The sequence below is a fragment of the Silene latifolia genome, chromosome 10 (assembly GCF_048544455.1).
Source record: "Silene latifolia isolate original U9 population chromosome 10, ASM4854445v1, whole genome shotgun sequence".
In the NCBI taxonomy this organism is placed as follows: Eukaryota; Viridiplantae; Streptophyta; class Magnoliopsida; order Caryophyllales; family Caryophyllaceae; genus Silene; species Silene latifolia.
Genome location: NC_133535.1, coordinates 72,061,201 through 72,076,836, shown reverse-complemented (window position 1 = coordinate 72,076,836; position 15,636 = coordinate 72,061,201). Strand labels below are relative to the sequence as shown.

The 15,636-nt window shown below is 38.7% G+C and overlaps 1 long non-coding RNA gene and 1 other non-coding gene across 2 annotated transcripts; one reads left to right on the top strand and one right to left on the bottom strand.

Moving 5' to 3' along the window:
• The first annotated feature begins 7,742 nt into the window (after nt 1-7,742).
• Nucleotides 7,743-7,847, top strand: LOC141610427 (small nucleolar RNA R71). The gene has a single exon (XR_012528335.1). It is a non-coding gene; the product is annotated as a small nucleolar RNA R71 (small nucleolar RNA).
• Nucleotides 7,848-9,861: 2,014 nt separating this feature from the next.
• On the bottom strand, nt 9,862-13,611 carry LOC141609029 (uncharacterized). The gene is made up of 3 exons (XR_012527147.1): nt 13,567-13,611; nt 10,385-10,430; nt 9,862-9,913 (listed from the first exon to the last, which is right to left on the bottom strand). It is a non-coding gene; the product is annotated as an uncharacterized LOC141609029 (long non-coding RNA).
• Between the last annotated feature and the right edge of the window lie 2,025 nt (nt 13,612-15,636).

Here is a 15,636-nt window from a genome sequence, read left to right as displayed (position 1 = left end):
AATCTCTTCTTCCTTCAAATTGCAACCCACTAATGTAAATGTAAGCTAATGAGAATTGTGGTTATGGAATAAACTAAAGAGTAATTAATTTAAGGATGAACAAAGATTACAACTTTGATTAAAGGGAATTAAAGAGACAAAAATTAGGGATCTTGTTACAATAATGAGAGAGTAGGAGAGACTAATTATTCTAATTGAGAGAGTAAATTAAGCTAAGATAAACTATGGTAGAATAATAATGGGAGACTGTATAAATATCCTACTCCTCATAATAATAATAAATAATAATAATAATTAATAATAATAATGATACTAATAATCTAACTAAAGACACACGACCCAAAACTAATAAGGGGAAGGATAATTAAATCGTCCAAAAGGAAAGACAAGTAACATTGTGAAACTAAACCAACAGCAACAAGACTGAAAACGCATCACTTAGTCTCGGAGCCGGCTAACCGGCCGTCGGTGATGGCACTGGCTGGAAGTTCTCTGGAAACCCCAATGAATTTGATTCGTGCTGTGAGCCAGTGGGGGTGTCGACGGACGATGACCCGTCAAGGGATGCAATTTGCTTCAATTTTCGCACAAGGGAGGAAAGGGGATGCTGGTAGCTGGTTAGGAGGGAGCCGGTAGACCGTCTGGGAAGCATAATTATGCTTGTTGCGAGTTAGGAGCCGGGTAGGCGGCAGCCGATGGCTAGGTCGGATGGGGTTGCATTTGGTGATTGCTGGTGTTTGTCGTGATGTTGGACTGCTGCTGGTTGTTGTCGATGGAGCAGGTGCGTATGATGGTGATTGATTGGGTTGCTGCGGTGGTCCGAGCTCGGCAATCAGAAGTGATTGACATGGAGGGAAATTGATGGTGATCGTGGGAGAGAATCGAAATGGAGGTTGTTAGGGGTGGTTGTGCCTGGGCTCGTCGAAGCTGGTGTTTCAATGGAGGGGAGGTGGTCGTTAATGGTGGCTGGTTGTTGCAGCTGATCAAAGAGGAGCCACGGGTGTAGAGAGCTGCCGTTGGTCTGCTACGGTGGTGATGGGATGATGGTGTTTGATGAAAATGGTGGAATGGTGGTGGAGCTCGGTTGTGATGCTGTTATTCGGTTTGTCGTGGTGATGCGTGAGGTGTAATGGTGATGCCGCTGCTTCTTGGTTTATTGCTGCTCACGAAGGACGAGGACTGAAGATGATGTGAAATGGTGATAGTTGAAGATCACAGAGGCGAGTGATGTGTGGTGATTTGTGAGTGAATTGTGAGCCGTATTGATGGGTAGAGTCGGGTTGAGCTGCTCGTATTGATGGTTGAACTCTGGTTGCACATATTCGAGTTTACGCCATGGTCATTGCTGCTGCCTTGTCATGTTTCTGGACAGCTATGGTGGTTAATTAGGTTGGTGATCCTTGACGGTGATGACTAAGTAGAGGAGCTCGGTAGTGGTCATAGTTGCAAAGGTAGATGAAGGAGATGGTGAATGGTGAATTGAAAGTGGCGAACTAGCAGGGGTTTGGGAGTTGATGTGGGCCTTTTTTAGTCAATTTGTTGACTTTGGTTTATTATGTTGTTGATGCTCCTTTGTTTAACTTCTATTGGATCCGTCTCAATCTCGTCTCGCTTGATTTGATTTGCCTTTATTCACGAGTCGGATCCTATAAAATTCAAACAACCAAAGACAGTTTCCATTCTTCGAAATATGACAATTATTCGCAATAATTATACTAAAACAAATTATTTCTAATTAAATAGTAAAATGAGCTATTAATCAATTAAAGCACACAAAATCGAGTTAAATATAAGATAAAAGCATGGGTAAAATGACACTAAATTGCTACTTATCAATCATCCCCACACTTAACTCTTACTCGTCCTCGAGTAAGCTCATTTAAACAGACTAAGACCCTTAATATAAAAGACAATGAAGTATGTGCTTCCTTACAAGGCAAGTGGGGGCTTGTGGAAAAATTGGACACATCTAAACATTTAGGCATGAAATATCATATAAGATGCATCACAAAAAGTCAATGTTTTGCTTTCAAAAACCGAGCAAAGAGAATCATTATTGGAGGATGTCGTCTCCAGATCTTTCCACGGTATTGACTCCCCAATTATAGCTCAAGTACATTGACAACACGAGGTGCCTGGTCGAACTCTCGAGGAGGTTTAGTTTTCGGTACTTGTTGTTAGGAGCACCTAGACCAAAACACAATTTATAACTTCACAAACAACTCTACAATTAGTAAAGAGGCAAGTAAAGGTCGGATCCCAAGGGACGAGAATTGAGATGAGATTTTCAATTGCAACTAGCGGTGTTTAAGGGTGTCACAATTTGGGGTTTGAAGTAGAAGATCACTAAACTAAAACTCAATGAAAGTAAACAAGCAAGATGATTTAAAAGGGATGTAAACAATTGATAAAAGGCACTAGGGTGTCATGGGGTCATAGGGGATTCATGGGAATTGATCATACAAACATATTCTCAAATTATAAGCAAGCAATTATTGTTGTGATGGATCGAGTTGGTTTATATCTTACAATCCTAGGAAAGTTTGGGTCCCGGAGCCGAATCGATTAGATTGTCCAACACCTACAAGCCTACTTAATCTTCCCTACTCAACTATATGCATGGTCTAATGAGACTCGAGTTGGTTTATGTCTTACAAGTCTCATTGAAAAGATAGGTGATGGGTAAAAAATGAAAGGATTCATAGGCTCGCATTTCATCAAACATAACATGTGCACAAGTTGAGATCACAACAAGCAAGCAAATAAGCTATGAAAACATATTAATTTAAGCATGAATCATCCCCCATGTTGGTTTCCCCTAATTACCCATTAACCCTAGCTATGGAAACTACTCACTCATTATCATGTTGAAAATGCTAGCAAGGTTGTCAATCATAGCAACAAAGTGAAACATGATGAATAAATGAGATAATTAACAATAATTAAAAAGGGATTAAGAGAATTATACCTACTAATGATTCCAATAATAAAGCAAAAAATAATAGAAGTACTTGATGATTGATTGGAAGGTTGTCAATCTCCCAAAAATAACCCAAATAATCTTCAATTACCCAAAACAAAGGATGAACAAGAGAGAGATTAAGGAAATAAAACTTGTATTAAAACTTGTTTAAATGTTGATTACAAGATTAAAGAGAGATTTGATTGATATTAACTACACTAGAGATTGCTAAGAAGAACATGCTCATCTAATTAGCCTAATGGGGTATTTATAGTGGGGATTAGTTACATAGATTAGGGTTTACTAAGGGCTTAAATGACGATTAAGTCCTTGAGGAATCGCCGGTCTCTAGGGAGACTCCGGTCTCCTTTTCGCCGGTCTTAGAAAAATATGCGCATCCTTCCTTGAAGCTTGTAGAAGACGATATGGCTGTTAGAGAATCCGGGCGTCCAGGGCACGGGACGGGCGAATTCTGGTGATTCTGGACGGGCGTCCAGATGGGGAAGACGGGCGGATCGGGCGTGTTTTGGACGGGCGTCCACAGGGGGAAGACGCCCGGATTGCCCCTCTTGGACGGGCGTCTTGTGGACAATCCGCTCGGATTGTCTTACAGCTTCTTTCTTTCTTCTTTTCTTCCTTTTTCTTCATAAAATCCTTGAGGATTTCCTCGGGGATGCAAGGGTCTTTTCTCATCATTGCCCATATACTATAGTATGTACAAAGGCCTTCTAATCTTGTCTTCTCTTTGATGCTTGGTCATTGAATTCAATCAATTTAGCTTCATTTTGCCATGAAAATGCAAGGTTTGCACTCCTTTCCTACCAAGGACACAAAACCTCAAAGAATATGAAAAACAAAGGACTAAAGACAATAAATGACCCAAATATGCACTAAAAAGCATGGGAACAAGGCTAATTTGGGGACTAAATATGCTCTAATTATGGTCACATCAGTGCCTAAGAAATAAATTCTAGGCGGGAAAGGGGAAGTACTTCCCTATACTCCCAAGAATGACACGACACACGCAAGATTCGACCTAATATCAAACCCTTGATAAAAAGGAGACCAAAGCCCGACTCTCACATGTTTCACTAGTCACTTAAATGAAAGAACGTGGTGATTTTTGTGATAAAATGTAGCCAAAATCACTCTTCTAAACTCGACTTGTGAAGCATGCCCGCAATCTAATATGGTACCATATCCAATATCCGCAAGAGAAATGCCAAATGATGCACATGCAAGAGACAATCGGGTTGTAATGGGGCTAGGGTTCGTTGAAAAGGGGTTGGTGCAAGCACCGTTTCAATACATGTGAGGCTATCGGTTAAGTAGTCTTCACATCTAACCAATCCACTAAACTCTACCCATGCAAATGAATTCTTTCACAAAATATGGCAAGATTGCCATTTTCAAAAATTATTCACTCCTCCTCAAGACAAATTCAATTTGCAATATTACTAACCCTTTTATTTGACACAAAAATATACATTCTTTTCTTTTTGTTTTCCATTTCATTTTTCTCATTTTCTATTTGTTTTTCTTCTTCATTTTTTTTTCTTTTTCACTCACTCGTAACCCTCCTAATATTGCAAAAATTGGTCAACCATCAAGCTTCATTTCACTTTTGTGATATTTCGGACCGTTCACCTAAATAAAAATCAAATATCCTACCCAATTATAATCCTCAAAACAACTACAAAGACGCACTACTCAACAAGGGTGAGATGCTTATGGAATGTAGTTATTTTGTTGGCAATTGAAATGACAAGGCTTAGGCACAAATTGGGTAAACAAAAGGTAACGATGATCAAATGGGTGAAAAATAAGCTTATTTGGCTATGAGAGACTACTTTATTTGAACAAAATTGTCTCAACATGCACATCGACACTTCTACGATAAGGAATGAGCACCATACTTATGTGTTTTCACATAACATACCACGTAAGGAGAACTACTCTCATGACCTAAACGGGACCGGTTTGATGGACCGGCCATATGGAGGCTCTATCCTCACATTTTAGTAGCTGTGTCGAACCTAGGTCAAGTCTCGTGCCTAGTACGGTCTCACAAGGTGGTCGCAACATGGTTGTTAAGCTAGACTTTCGGGTTTTTGTAAGCAAAAACTCTAACAAGTGTCATCAAGAGGTACGAGCTATCAAGAGGGGAATGACACGGGCAAAACAATTATCATCATTGACAACATATACCCTCCACATTTAGACCCTCTAAGCAATTATTTACAAACAAGATGCAACGTGTATGAAATACAACTAAACATATGAACAAGCTACGTGAATGCAAGAGTGAACACATATATACATTTCTAGTCTAAATGCACACAATATCTAGTCCTAACAACACACCAACAACAGAAGCATATCCAAAACGGTTCCCAAAGAGAACACCCACATCACATATCCCGTCTTCCTCCATTGTTATATATACAAAAAGAAAAGGAAGGATAAAGGAGAAAGGATTGGAAGAATTTTACCAAACGTCTTCTCCGATGCTCGCGTGTGTTGTCAATCAAAAAGGTTAGGACAAATGCAATATATGTAATATAAACAAAGCAAATTTTTGGAATTTTTCAATTTTTAGTCATTTTTTTTGTAATTTTTCTCAAATTAACAAGTAAATGTATTTACAAATATTCACAAGGTGGATATTTCCCTCCCCACACTTAAGATGCACATCACCCTCGAAGGGACTAAAGTAGGGAGAGAATGGAAAATTAAATAACATATTTTTGTGTTTTTTAAATTTTTCAAAATTAAAAACATGTTTTTATATTTTCGAAAATTAAATGCGTATTTTTGGATTTTAAATTTTTGAAAATGAAATACATTTTTTTGTAATTTTTTCAAGTTTTTCAAATTTTTATGATTTTTATATAATGAAGCCCCTCCCCACACTTAAACCGTGACGTTGTCCTCAATGGAACAAATGTAGGGAGGGAACTAAAATGCAATTAAAGTATAAGAAAGTAAGGGAAGAAAATATATACAATTTAGTGGTTCTTAAGGGACTTCACGAAACCTCTCATCAAAATTTTGTTGCTTGAATTTCCAAGTAGCATGATCCATGTCACTCAAGGCACGGAGAAGACGGTCAAAGGCTCTAGCAAAACCCTTAAACAAGCATAGGTAGCTCCAAGCTATAGCCAACCGCATCGAACTTCTCTTCCAATGATTCCTCCCGTTCTTCCTCTTACTCCTCTCGGTAGTGTTTCTAGGATCCTTTTGGTGATTAGTATCCTTCATTTCAATATAGTAGCGAGAAGGAGAGAGGGATGGAATCTCACAAACTTCATAAGAAGAGGGAATGTCCACATGGTCCTCGAGACAAGGGAAATGGTGGAGAATAGGAGGTAGAAGAGTCAACTTCTCATCTTTGAGGTTCAAATTTCTACCATTCATAACACATTCATTTTGACTCTCCATGTGAGTCGAACCATTTTCGAAGAGAAGACCCTCAATTTCTTCCAAGATATTGTCAAAACTACCAAGATCGTAGTTCTTGTCATGGATTCTCAACTCTCCAAGAATGGCAATTTCGAATTCATCAACCTCTATTTCCCAAGTCTTAAATTCTTCCCCATACTTGTCATTGACAAGCACTTCTTCTTCAAAGATTTCGGAAGGAGGTGGTAGTGGGGGGTCTTCCTCATTATCATAGACATCCCAAATAGGAGCACCAACCTCTTCATAACTTCCCTCCCCGCACTTATCATTTTGCAAGGAGTCTTCATAAGTGTCCCATATGGGAGGGCCAAGTTCATCTTCATCATTTGGTTCAAGACCAATTAAAAATTGCCAATCAAACACTTTGCCAACCACAATTTCTTCCAAGATGAAATTTTCATCTTCCTCAATTTGTTCACTCACTTTCCCTTTTTTGGAGTTATTAAGTCCTCCTCCCATTGCGTCTTTCTTCCTCCTTGGTTCTTCCAATTCCTTTCTACCTCTCAAGGTAATCGCATGGACTTGTTGAAGAAGTGGTGGTCCATATTTAGGATTAGAGCCTTGAATTGGAAGGGAGTGTTGCTTTCTTTGAGGATTAGTGGCCCCTTAGTTGGCCATGTAATAGTCAAGTGTCCTTTGGTGTGCTTGGACATTTAAGAGATTAGTATTCAAGTTTTTGAATTGTTGATTCACTTGAGCTTCTCTTTTCTCGGCCCTTGCGTCCATTTCTCTTAGGAATTTCTCAATAGAGGAGTTGGAACTTGGTGGTTCAATGTATGGTTGTTGTTGGAATTGTTGTTGGCATTTTGGAGGTGGATAGCTTTGTTGTGGTTTGAAGTTTTGATGTGGAAATGATGAGCAAGTGTTATATGAATGCCCAATACCGCCACAATTCTCACAAGTGAGAGCATGTTGTTGATAGTTTCTTGGAGGAGAGCTTGGTTGAGAATAGGTCCTTGGTGGTTACCTAGGCACTTGAACATAGTAGACCTTGAGGTGATTTGGTCTTTCATCATGATAAGCATTTTCATGCTTCCTCTCCACCAAAAAGCTATAAAATTTCTTTGACAATTCATCCAACTTGACCTTGCTTTCCAATTCTAGCTTTGAAGGTCCTTCACTCTTGGACTTATTTTTTCTTCCATGGTCACCTTCTCTACCTCCATAGCTAATTTCCATGTCGGAGATGTTTTGGATCAACTCCGTGATTTGGGCATTTTTCATCTTATCAAAGTTGCCACCGGAGGCCGCCACAATCATATCCCTAAACCTTTGCTCAAGGCTTTTAAAGAAGATTTGGGTTGTTATCCATTTGGGGATTCCATGATGTGGGTAAGAGGTAAAGGTCTCTAAATCTTTCCCATGCTTCACGCAAAGTTTCAAGATTATGTTGCTTGAAGGTTTGGATTTCATGCCTTATTCTAGCGGTTTTTGAAGGAGGGTAGAATTTGTTGATAAAAGCCCTTGTTAAGCTTTCCCCATGTAGTGAAAGTACCAGGTTCATGTGAATTCAACCATTTTCTAGCATTGTCCTTTAAGGAAAGAGGAAAGAGCATAAGGAAAATTTGCTCTTCCGTGATGCCATCATACTTGATCATACCTGCTATTTCCTTGAATAAGACAAGATGTTCATGAGTGATGCGTGCATTTTATATAGGCATTTTGTACTTCATTTGCACGCATTCCTATGCATATTTTGTAGTGTTTAGCTACAAATGTCCCCCGAATTATCTACTTTGGTTTCTCTTGTCTTATTTCCAGGAATGAACCAAAGAGAAGAGGAATCAAGCTTAAAACATGTCCCTTTGCATTCATTTAGGAAATGAGTTGAGTCGGAGCTTGGAGACTACTACTTTGAGATGCGCATAGAAGTAAGGAAGCTAGGCGAGCAAAGGAAGAGCTTCAAATTACTAGTGCCTACTTTAGAGAATCATATCTCGTGTTCTACATCTTATTTTCAAGTTATTCCAATTGAAAATGAAATCATGTTCTCTTAGCTTTCCAACGCCACCGAAAACTCTCTATTTTCCCAAGTAACAAAGAAATGGCGGCCATTTGAAATTCAATGCGCGAAGCAGGAATTGTGCGCTGGAAAGTACTCGATCGAGTACTATCTTGTTCGATCGAGTAGTTATTGTCTTCGATCGAATGGCCTCTTTTTGATAGTGTTCGATCGAGTACCTAAAGTCCTCGATCGAGAGGTTTTAGCTTGGATTTGTTCGATCGACTGTTATGAAAGTGCTCGATCGAGTAGCTTGCAATGGACACGGGCTTTTTAGCTTAAGTTCGTGTTTTAGGTTTAATAATTGTCTTTCCTATAAATAGGAAATACGTCATTAGGTTAAATCTCTCCTCTATTTCTTTCTTCTTTTCTCTCTTTTAAAAAATGGGATACCGTTGAACGCTGTTTTTCTCTCATTTTATGGATCTAGACTTTTGTAATTCCTTCTTCCCTTTTATCCAAGTATTCTTTCTCTTCCTTTCATCTCTTTACTATGCTTTCTATTACTTTATCTTTCCCTTTTTCTTTACCCATTATTATGTTTAGCTAATTCTCCCGCTAGGATTTAGGGGATTCAATGAGTTGATGTTAGTTGCTAATTAGGTTTGCAGATCTGTTGCTAAAATCATGTCTTTGTTGTTAATCACTTCAATTAATTGTTCTTGTCTACTTGAGTCGGCGTAATTAGATAATTAATCTTGGTACCCCTTGACCTGGATCGGATGATTGGAATGGGTAAGACCTGCAGTGAATATTAGGATGCTTTAGTGATGACGGAAGCTAAGCTAATAGGGTTTTACGGTGAATTGAGACCGGAAGAAGATATTCGTTGCCCCTTAGACCGATACAAGTGACCGATCTGTGACCTTAACTGCAACTATCTGACATTCATTGGTGATCCGACAATCCTAGTTCTCTCTCTTTCACTACAAAATAAACACGGGAAACTGACGGAAATAATCCGTCAATAACGCGCTTTTCTCGTCAGAAACACGGGTTCCTGACTGGTTTTCCGTCAGGAATGGACGTCACTACGATTCGTCATTAAAATCGCATTCCTGACGGAATTTCCGTCACTAATCCGGATTATTGACGGAAAACTGACGGAAAATCCGTCAAACGTAGCCTTCCAGGTCTATCAGAAATGTTGACTTTTGTCGACTTTTCTGACTGAAAATCCGTCAGAAAAGTCAACAATTCTGACGGAATTTTCCTCATGAAAGTTGACTTTTTTTTTTACAAAAAAAAAAATCGTTTCTGTCATATATGGCTGAGTTCAGCGAAGTTCAAAATATACACACGTTTTTTTATCATGAAACAATCAAAGAGTAGTCAGATCACTACTGCTACTTGATAAATTTAAATCAAATACATTCCAAACTACTACTTGATAAAAAAACGGCATCGCTATGACGACGACAATAACACTACTTGCGTAAATTAGGCAAGCTTCAGCAAGCAATCTCCTCCTCTGTCATCGTGCATACCTGTTTGATACGATTAGCATTATTAGAGTTGCAACATGCATACTAAAGAGAAATCTATTCATATGAGTAGGTAATTTGATACTAACAGCTTATCTAATGATACTAACAGCAAGAGTGGGTATAAGTATACATAAGATTAGCGTACTAATATATGTGCGACACAAACACGACTTAAAATACACATCTCGAAACTTCCAGATTAACAATGTATCTTAATTAAAAAGTCATTTCAATCAAAGCAAGGGTTAATAACCAAATTTCACCCAAGTTATCTTAATTAATTAACTAGAGGTATCTTTACTTGAACCTCACAGGTAAGATGGATGAGATTAGACCTGGTTTAATATTTCTTTCACTAGAAGGATTTCTTATCCTCCTTTTCACATTCTTGCGTCTTACCAGTACAGTTTTCTTCCAAATTACTAAAAAGTGTGATAGAAAAACCAAGAGAAAGGCAATTATGATATTTACCTGGTAATCCACTCCCAAACTCAAAGTGAAATCAGTGGCCTCGCCCCTGCAAGAAAGGGAAAAAAACAATAAAAACTGAATTCTTGTAGAATGAAGGTTAACCAACAAAAAATTGACACCTGTCGCAAAATGATATCAACAAGTAGAGGTAATTTTAAAAATTGATTGATAGTAGCTAGATAAATGGTTCAACAATAGACAATTGCTCCAAGAGACCACTACTCAACGGTGTGGTTCTACGGATGTTCACTAGCAAGCTCATAGGCTATCAGTAGATATAATTGAAAGGTCAAATGTTCTATGGAAAATGTGAATCAGTTTTTCACTAAGCTACAATTAAGCTTTATCTTATTGACGGGTGATGTCGTCGGGTCCCCCAATCAAACACATTTATATTCTCAACAAACAACTAGTTAGTGGTAAGTCGAGGTCGATCCATGGGACGGTGTGCTTTGGGTTCTAAGTCTATCTATCTCAATTTATGCTAGTGTCACAATTGATTTGGATTTGTAGTTTTGTTCTAAACTAATGCAAGCAACAAAGTAAAAAAAGCAATAAAGGTGTAGACAAATAATAAAGGATACTAGGATGTCATGGGATCATAAGGGATTCATGGGAGTTGATCATACAAACATGTTCTCAATTATATGCAAGCAATTAATGTTGTAAAGGAACCGAGTTGGTGTATATCTTACGGTTCTTAGGAAGAGTTGGATCCCGGAGCCGAATCGATTAGATTGCACAACACCTACAAGTCCACTTACTTTCCTCCTAATCACTTCTATGCATGGTCTAACTAGACTCGAGTTGGTTTATATCTTACAAGTCAAGTTGAATATATAAGAGATGGTTGTAAATGCAAGGATTCATAGGTATAGCATTTCATCAAACATAACATGTGCATAGGTTGACATCACAACAAGCAAGCAAATTAATTATGGAAACATATTGGATTAAGCATGATTATTTCCCATGTTGGTTTTCCCTAATTACCCATTAATCCTAGCTAAGAGACTACTCACTCATTATCATAGAGAACATGTCATTAATGGTGTCAATCATTACAACAAGTGTAAACATGACAAGAGAATGAGGAAATAAACAATAAAGAGTAAAGGGTAAAAGCGTTATACCAAACTTGAGATGATCCAAATAATAAAGCAAGAATAAAAGAAGGGAACTTGATTGATTGATGAAGGGTTGTCAATCCTCCAATAATAACCCAATAATCTTCAATTACCCAATAATAAACTTGAATAATAAACTTGAACAATAATTAAGGAAAGATTAACGTGTGATTTGTGGAAAGATTAAAGAGTAATCTATTCTAATCTACTCCTAAGCTAATCTAAGGAAAGTTGATTTAATCTAAGAAAGCTTGGTTAAGAGAGCTTTACAAATGGGGTATATATAGTAGTACAGCATTAGGTTAAGCAAGGTTAAATTAGTAAATAACAATGCTAATTGTTGAGTAGGGAAATGCTCCTCTCAAAGAAATATGCTAGTCTCCTTTTTGCTAGACTTTCAGAAATATGCGCATCCCGAGTGGGCTGGAGGAGAGACGGTTGCACTGGAAAGGAATCCGAGCGGATTGGTCTCGGGACGCTCGGATCACAAGGCCTCAAGACGGGCGTCTTGGCATCGGGACGCTCGGATAATAGGAAGGGAAGACGAGCGTCTTTGAAGGGGAGACGAGCGTCTTGGGCCTGGATACGAGCGTCTTGAGTCTCGGGACGAGCGGATTGGCGGACAGCTTCTCTATTTGAGCTCGAATTGTAAAACGGACGTCATTTTCTCATCCAAACTCCTATTGGAGTGATTTAAAAGCCTAGATCACTTGATTTTTCGACGCCGTTTCATCTAGAATACTTTTAGAGCCAAAGGAGCAACCTTTGGTTTGGTTTTTGAGCAATTTCTTCTTGCAATGTCTTCCTTCTCGTCATCCTTGCTTTTAACCCTATGATCCTTCTATATACTCTCTATTCCTACATCCTTGGTCATTATTCTTGCCTTCTCTTCATATTAGTCCATCCAATATCGTCAAAAAGCTTCCAAATATGCACGGGAGATGGGAATTTCCGCTTCATTATCTGCTTTCCTACAAAACATATACAATGTAATAGGAAACCAAATAGGAAAGATTTGACGGATAAAATGGCCATGAAATGCTATATTAGTATACAAAATAGGTTCAATTAGGGGACTAAATATGCGGAATTATGAGTCACATCACTTATGTATAGTTATACCCATATCAGGCCAAACAAGGAAGACAATGATTCTACCTTGACTAAGCACCTAAAAAGAGGATCACCTAACCATCTAATAGCTATCTAAATTACACTACATTCAAATTGTTTACAGCTTTGAGGCCCTCAAGCAACTGGAATTAACCAGTTCTATCAAAACATATCAGTTATTATAATTATAGGTCACTTATTCTCTAGTAATTTCGCAAGTTTCACAACACTTTTGAACTATCCTACACAAACTTCCGAATGACAAACCTTTGGCTTTGCTAGTACTCCTTGATTTCTGCAAAATGAATGCTTTTAGAGAGTAAAATGATGATTTTTGGGGACAAGAAATGCACCTCGGAAAACAGTGTGTGCTGATAAAAGAATGAAGTCCTGCTATCAAAAGAATTGAACTGCAAAAAAAAAGGTGGCAAATATGAATGACACCATCATACTATTTCAATAGTTTTACTCGAAAATATCTAACATAAATAAGGCTTCAAAACTCAGGGGGTTATTTAGTTGGCTTAAATGAGACTTCCAAAAACGATACTCCCTCCATCCTAATAATAGTAAACACGTGAGATGATATTACTTGACAATTCCGGCTTCTCCTAATCGGGTACAACGGTACGAATCAGTAATGGGAAATTTGCAATTGCGTGGCATGTGTATCAAAAATTGAAGTTTATGCTCATATGTATTACTGTATCTCAAACTAATTATGATGTTTAAACCCAGATTACCAATAATCCCCAATACTGCAACCCTAATTTACTTAATTTTAACATCAAAGAACCAACTAATCAGCATTATACCAACATAACAAGTGTAATTTATGTATATAAGACTGATTGAACCCTAAAAAGACGGGTTTAATTTTAATTTCCCAAATTTGTGTTAAGATTAGTGAGGGATTCAATGCCTGTCAAAGAAGAATTGTACCTGGTGGCAGAGAAGGCGGCGACGCAGGTGGCAGGCGGCGGCGGAGGTGGCAGATGGCGGCGGGTGGCACCCCTGGTGGAGGGAGAGAAAAAAAGATAAAGAAAAGAAAAATAAAAGGATAAAGAAGAGAGGAAGGAGAGAGAAAAGAGGGCACCTAGTGGCAGAAGTAGCGACGGCGGAGGTGGAGGCGGTAGGAGGTGGTCGCCGGAGGGAAGGAGGGTGCTGAAGGGGTCGGGTTTGGGGGTAAGGGTTAGTGTTTGGGAAATTAAAATTAAGTTAGGGAATGGGAATTTGAGAGTGAGAGATTTGTCCTGTGTTTTATAATATGGTTAAAGAAAATTCTGACGGAATTTCCGTCACTATTACACATATTACTGACGGAATCTCCGTCAGGATTTTTCTCTCAATAATTGCCTATTTGGGCATCTATATGAAGGTTTTATCTGACGGAATTTCCGTCAGAATTACAAATTCCAGAAGGAAATTCCGTCAGTAACCGTAAATTATTGACGGATTTTCCGTCAGCAACCTTTGGCGCCATTGACTTGGTCAACGCGCCAAGTAGTCCTGACGGAATTTCCGTCAGGAAAGAATTACTGATGGAAATTCCGTTAGGAATCCGTCAGTTTCCCGCGTTCTCTGACGGCGCTGTTTTTCCGTCAGGTTTTTCGTCAGTAAACTGCGTTATTTTTGTAGTGTTTATTGTTAATCCCTTTTATTCTTTTCTCTGCTTTAGTTAGTCAGTTTAGATAACAAATCAACAAAACCCCGAGTTTAGTGACATTAGACAGACTAGAATAACAAGTAGATAGTGACTGCCTCCCTGTGGAGATCGACCCTACTTACCGCTGACTTCTGTTGGTAGTACTTAGGTATTTATTTTTGGTACTGAACGACGGTATCAAATTTTGGCGCCATTGTCGGGGAGGCAACTATTCTATTTACTTGTTTATTTTTGTCTGTCTTTAGCCTCAAGGGATTTATTCCTTGAGGCAGGTCTCATCTTTTTCTCTAGTGTTGTTTTGATAGGCCCTACAGGTCTTACCTAGACAGTTCTAGGTAAAAGATCATTAAAGGGAAGGCTTGAGTACCTTTGATCTTCCACCTATGTTCCATCTTATAGCGCAACAGGTGGTTTACTGTGAGAGATGTGGTACTGCTGGGCATAATGCCGTTATTTTCATGACAGAGAACGACGAAGTCTATGCGTTTAGGCAACATAGACAAGCTGGTCATTCCTTTGCATATGTGCCGCCACATCCGTTTCAACAACAAGGCTATCAAAAGCCTCCATTTGTCTGGCCACCGCAACAACAAGTTCCTCCTCCTAACAAAGTGAAAGAAGGGATTGCTGAATTAACGTCTTTAATGAAGGCTCTTGAACTTCGAGCGCAAGAAATTGATACATTTAAAGAGGCTCGTATAAAGGAACTTGAGTCTTAAATAGCTCAATACAAAGACTTCTGCACTGTACAACAACATGTGTTCGATCGAGCAGATTACACCCTTCGATCGAACACTTTGCACGAGGAACCACTCGATCGAGCAGATTTCTTTGTTCGATCAAGTAAAATTCAAGAGGACAGCTCTCGATCGAGTTCCATCTTTACTCGATCGAACATAATGGCCACGGAGAGTATTGCTATGTCATCTAGGTTCGTTTCGGATGACGATTTTGAAGAAGACAATGGTTATGGTGAATCCCCCATTTGGAAAGCCGAGCTGGATGCTTTAGAGGCTGCGATTTACGGGATAGAACCCACGAAGGAGGGGAACGAGAAGGTAGCTAAGTCAGTGATTGTTCCTAGCACGGAAGAGGTAATATACTCTTTTGTCAATGATTCCAACGTGAGTAAGTGATTGTTCCTAGCACGGAAGAGGTAATTTCACGTTTACTTTTGCAAATAGGTTGAGTCGGAACGGTGGATTTCAATGATGATGTTGCACTACATTTAGTCATTTTACTTAAGCCTTACATAAATTAATATCTTTAGCATTGTCTTATTGCATATCTACGAGTTTATGTTAAAATACAGCTGAACAAATAGACTTGACCTGAAATTTTGGCAA